Source organism: Lipotes vexillifer, unplaced genomic scaffold (genome assembly GCF_000442215.2).
Source record: "Lipotes vexillifer unplaced genomic scaffold, Lipotes_vexillifer_v1.1 scaffold1629, whole genome shotgun sequence".
Lineage (NCBI taxonomy): Eukaryota > Metazoa > Chordata > Mammalia > Artiodactyla > Lipotidae > Lipotes > Lipotes vexillifer.
In genome coordinates this window covers 614258-620452 of record NW_006790230.1, presented here as the reverse complement: position 1 = coordinate 620452, position 6195 = coordinate 614258, and the positions used below count along the sequence as shown (strand labels likewise).

The following is a 6195-nucleotide window of genomic DNA, read 5'->3' as shown; positions in this document are numbered from 1 at the left end:
GGAAAGAGACTCACAGGTTATGGATCTAAAATTAAATCAACTTCACTTTCTTTAGTACTTACTGTCTGTCACACAGGCATTTTTACAGTAGGCGTTATCTATTTGAAATGATATTAAGATGCCAGAGAACAAACGTAAGAGCTCAGGCTGTTGGAGTAGACATCTATAAATACCACCTGTTATTTCTGAGAAGAGGGGGTATGTAAAAGTAGAAAGAGAACGCATCCAGAGTCCAGACTCCGGAGTTTCTAGAACCAGGTGTGACCCTATCTTGAGTAAGTCTTTATGGCCTCCAAACCTCACTTTCTAATCTATAAAATTAGAAAAATTCAAAGGTCCCTTTCAACCAAAAATCTACTAAGAATAGGACCCCAAACCCTTAGATCTGACTATGGCTAGAGGTATAGTGGAATAATTATCTTTATTCTGGCAACATTTAAGAGGCAACAGCAAACTGCAGCCCACAATTGATTTGCCCATTTCTTTTATAGATGACCTTCACCATGATACAGGAAAAAGATTTATGACTTGGATTTGAATCTTGAACCCAGAAAAACTTAAGTTCTGTGTTAGTTTCCTCATCTGAAAAAGGAGGACATAATCTTACGCTGAGGAAGAAATAAAATCATGGATATAAAAGAATCTACCACGAAGAGTGGTTCACTGTAGGCACTCAATAAATGGGATGTGTCTACGTCTGTCCTCTCCACATCTCTCCTCCCTAATAGTCAAATACAATGTTTTGTTGGTTCTTGTTCTCCTTGACCTCCACAGCGTTGTCTATCTCTTTGAACACTCCCATTCTGGGCTTTTTGTTGGTTCTCTGTACCTTTCTGAATGTACTATCACTAACTTCTATTAAGGCATGTTTTGGTCCTTCTACCAAGTATGGAAACTCAGCTGTCTTCTCTTTACCCACTCCCTTCCTTAGCTTATTCACACTTCCTTGGCTTCATTTATAATTTCTAGGCAAAAGACTTCCAAATCTGTACCCCCAGATCCATCACCTCTTACCTATCTTCTGATACCTAGTATGCCTTTTCATTTGAATTTCCAGTATTACCTCATATTCAATATTTCTGGCAATAGGATGACATTGCCCCTTGTAATTCAGACTCAAGATCTCAGCATATTTCTTTATTTTTCCTCTCCCTCACTTAACATCCTTGAGGTAATGTCTTTCCAATGCATCTTTTTTTTTTTTTTTTTTTCCCCAATCTTCCATCAGGATCTTACCATGTCATGTCTCCATTCTTACAATCACTTCCTAATTGGGCTCCCTTCCCTCCCTTCCTTCAATCTGCTCTTAGACTACCAGATTAGTCTAAGTAGTCACTTCTAACATCCTCTACTCAGAAAACTTCAATAGCTTCCAATATCTTTTTAAAAAGAGAAATACAAACTCTTTATCCTGGCTTTAAAGAATGCTTCAAACTCTGACCTCAGTGTGCAAGTCTAGCCTTATCTCCATGTATAACTTCCATCTTTACCAGATTAACCTGTTTTACAGTTTCTCAAGCATGTCATATGTACCTGCAAATCCATATATTTTGCTGACTACATTTTCTTCCTCTGAAAGTGCTTCTCTCCACCAATCTAGTTTACATGAAGACTATCTTTCCAATGACTACTCTGGCCTAAAGTCACTCATTTTTTTTTAACTCATATAAATGAATTCAATACTGCCTTGTAATAGCCAGCTCTTAGGATCCAAGTATGTTATTTATATATAGACCTTTATTTAAAGAACTTGCTCCATGTACTTTGGGAAAAAAATTGTATTATGTTCTCTCCTGAACTATAGAAAACACTTATTGGAGGGATCATGCAGTATAGTATGCATTTGTGTCCTCCACAGCATACAATATCTTGCTATACCAACTGTTTGCACAATCATTGTGTCCTCCATAGCATACAATACATTGTTATACCAACTGTTTGCATAATCAATATTTGTAAATGGCTGGAAAGACTGCACTTTGGAGATTTTGCATGAGCATTAAAGGTACAATTCTAGTTGAGATGAAGACAGGGGCAGTAAAATTTTTTCATGAAGCATTTTGACAGTTCCTTAGAGTCCTCTCAAATTCTCTTAGGATTTATCCCCCACTCCCCAATATATACACACACACACACACACATCCATATCAATCTATTTTTTTAAGTGAAAACATCTCAGTTTACACTTAACACTCAATCAACCCCATTTCAATGGCCATTACAGTATGTCTGAAATTTACTAGATGGTCTGATTTAGATTTGCTGGTCTAAGTCACTTTCTAAAAAGTGGTTTTACTATCATTTATGCCACCTTGCAGCTCATAAAAAGAAAATAACGTATGTATCTATCTCTACCGTATCTCGGGTTCCAATAAACCCAGTGGTGATATATCAGAAGGTTTCTGATTTCACGCCTAATCAGTTTCAAACAAATCCTAAATCACAGTACAGTGCTTCTGAAGTTCAGAAGAGGTGCTCTGCTTCATTATACCTTCATCTGAATAGAGTATCAGATGAAAAAGAAATGAATTACTAAGGTGATTGTGAGTGAACTCATAAACTGTACCACCACTGTGTGTGTGTATGTGTGCGTGTAAGATTCAAAGACATTAAAAAGATTTTGCTTAAATGTATTGGGTTGGCCAAAAGGTTTGTTCGTTTTTTTCCATAAGATGGCTCTAGTAGTGCTTAGTTGTCTTTAACTTCATTCGAAACAATTTTGTTAAATTGTATTGTGACAGCTGTCATATCAGCGTGCATTTTTAAAAAAACATCAAAATTGGTGAATTTTTGTGTAGTCATTTAAATACTGAAGATGGAAGAAAAAAGCAACATTTTTGGCATATTATGCTTTATTACTTCAAGAAAGGTAAAAACGCAACTGAAACGCAAAAAAAGACTTGTGCAGTGTATGGAGAAGGTGCTGTGACTGATCGAATGTGTCCAAAGTGGTTTGCGAAGTTTCATGCTGGAGATTTCTCGCTGGACAGTGCTCCACGGTCAGGTAGACAAGTTGAAGTTGATAGTGATCAAATTGAGACATTAATTGAGAACAATCAAGGTTATACCACACGGGAGATAGTCGACATACTCAAAATATCCAAATCAAGCGCTGAGAATCATTTGCAGCAGCTTGATTATGTGGATCGCTTTGATGTTAGGGTTCCACATAAGTTAAGCGAAAAAAACGTTCTTGACTATATTTCCTCATGCTATTCGGTACTTAAATGTAACAAAAATGTTCTGTTTTTAAAACAAATTGTGATGGGCGATGAAAAGTGAATACTGTACAATAATATGGGACAGAAGAGATCGTGGGGCAAGTGAAATGAACCAACCTCACCAAAGGCCGGTCTTCATCCAAAGAAGGTGATGTGTATATGGTGGGATGGAAGGAAGTCCTTTATTATGAGCTCCTTTCGGAACACCAAACAATTAATTCCAACAAGTACTGCTCCCAATTAGACCAACTGAAAGCAGCACTCGACGAAAAGCGTCTGGAATTAGTCAACAGAAGACACATAATCTTCCATCAGAATACCGCAAGGCCACATGTTTCTTTGATGACCAGGCAAAAAACTGTTACAGCTTGGCTGGGAAGTTCTGATTCATCCACCGTATTCACCACACATTGCACCTTTGGATTCCCATTTATTCCGGTCTCTACAAAATTCTCTTAATGCAAAAAAATTCAGTTCCCTGGAAGACTGTAAAAGGCACCTAGAACGGTTCTTTAAAAAGTTTTGGGGAGATGGAATTATGAAGTTGCCTGAAAAATGGCAGAAGGTAGTGGAACAAAATGGTGAATACGTTGTTCAATAAAGTTCTCAGTGAAAATGAAAAATGTGTCTAATATTTTTACTTAAAAACCGAAGGAACTTTTTGGCGAATCCAGTAAGAAAATAGGACAGTGAAAGAGGCTGCAGTATTAAAAGTTTCCATAGAGTCACTATACAGAAAATTTTGGAAATTTAAATATCCACTATTGGAATTAAAACTGGTTAATGAATGAGCATGCAGGATGGCTATTTTGACCCAAGTTCTCTAGTTAGCCAACTCCTTCTTCCTGTGTTCTAAAATACTAAAAGTATTTTAGTATTTCAAACAAAATCTGTAGATAATCTTCAAGTTTATTTTTGGCCGGTGGTTTAAAATCTGCTAGCCTACTCTGGCAGTATAAGAGTTACCATCAAAATCCGTTCTTCCCTTCTTCCACAGTCATAGAGTTTAGCCTCTCTTGCAGTTAGGTATGGCCATATGACTAAGTTCTTGCCAGGAGACTGGGGGCAGAAGCGATGTGAGCAAGTTCTGGGTCACTTGGTTAAAAGGAAATTGGTGGGCCTCTAACCTCCCTCCTTCCCATGAGCTGGAAGGCAGATGTCACGATGACCCAAATTAAACCGAGCACATAAGGGCAAGCCCCTGAAGGGTAGCAGAGTAACAATATGGCAGGAACCCAGCTCCCTGAATGACTGTGTGTGGCAAAGCTGCTCTAAAATCCTGGGCCCCTCACCTTTAGGCTTTTATGTATGACAGAAAAAATCTACCTAAGCATTTTAATTTCTTTGTTTCAGAAGCATCTACCCTAATTCACCTACCAAACATTTTATTAGATAATATAAAAGTGGAAAAATAGTTTGGGTTTTGCCTCCTTTATAGTTCCTTCTTATCATTTGGCAAAGGTGTTTCACTCCTATCAACTTAAAAGAAACAACCCAAAGACAGGCCATAGCAAGGAAGATGTAAAGAAAAAAAAGACAAATACAAATAATCAAAAATTGGCGAACATACATGATTGTGCTCGATCTTAATGTAAAACAGAAATTCTCCTTTTTCTTTCTTTTTTAAAATGATTTTCATACTTTTTAAAAATTTTATTTATTTATTATTATTTTTGGCTGCGTTGGGTCTTCGTTGCTGTGGGTGGGCCTTCTCTAGTTGCAGCAAGCGGGGGCTACTCTTCACTGCGGTGCGCGGGCTTCTCTCATCGTGGTGGCTTCTCTTATTGCAGAGCACAGGCTCTAGGCGCAAGGGCTTCAGTAGTTGTGGCACACGGGCTCAGAAATTGTGGCACACGGGCTCAGTAGTTGTGGCACACGGGCTCAGTAGTTGTGGCTCGCGGGCTCTAGAGCACAGGCTCAGTAGTTGTGGTGCACGGGTTTAGGTGCTCCGCAGCATGTGGGATCTTCCTGGACCAGGGCTCAAACCCGTGTCCCCTGCATTGGCAGGCAGATTCTTAACCACTGCACCACCAGGGAAGTCCCTCCTTTTTCTTTATAAATATGTGATGCATAAAGTAAACCAAGCATTTCCTAGTGAGTGAAATCAAGTTAACGAAACTCAATACCATGTTGACCACATACAGCTCAATGAATCAATCCACTGGCGTCTTAATCAAGATGAACTTCTCCACTGACTCCAACAGTGACATCAGCCCTTGGGCTTCTCTACTCACAGCACAGAAGACGATTGTCAATCAAATGCTGCCCACCAGAACTTTCCCACTCATTTGCTAACTTCTATTCACTTTCTCCTAAACATTCTGACCACATTTCAGAAATAGAATTTTCTATAAATAAATGTTTTACTCTTATAAAATTTCTTCTTAAAAAAAAAAAAGCAAAACTCAGTTCAGTACACCAGAGAAACAAAATGTTATGATCAGCTTTTTCACTTAAACACCATCTATGCTTAGAAAGAGCAATTCTTTGTGAACCACATACAAATGTTTTTTTAAAAGCAGGAAGTATCAAAATATTCTTTAGACTATTTAGATTATTAGTTTAAATATTTAATTCCTAGAATTGTAGGTTAAAATAAACAAAATTTGATGCTTGATAGTGATGGCACTTATATTTACATTCAAACCCTTTTCTACAAATGACCTTGCTTCATATCTTATACAGAAAACTGAAGCTGAGAGTGAGCTCCCTTGACTCCTGCTTAGATAAAAGCTTATCTGCATCTGCAGCCCCTACTGCCCTTATCGGTAAAAAAGTATTTCCTCCTATCTTTAAATACCCTTTCTCACTCCCTTCCGAGACCCTGCTTCACCAATTTTTCTCCAGTTTTTCCATCATCACCCCTTGCTCTCTTCAGGTATATTAATATGCCCAAGTATCTGTCACCTTTAGTAAAACATTTCTCATGTTTTTTGCTCCCTTCAAAGCCAAAATTCTATCTCAAGAGCACTCT

General features: G+C 38.0%; 1 protein-coding gene across 1 annotated transcript in view; it reads right to left on the bottom strand.

Moving 5' to 3' along the window:
* HS2ST1 (heparan sulfate 2-O-sulfotransferase 1) overlaps positions 1-6195 on the bottom strand; it is a 197957-nt gene that overhangs the window by 5424 nt on the left and 186338 nt on the right. The window lies entirely within an intron of this gene.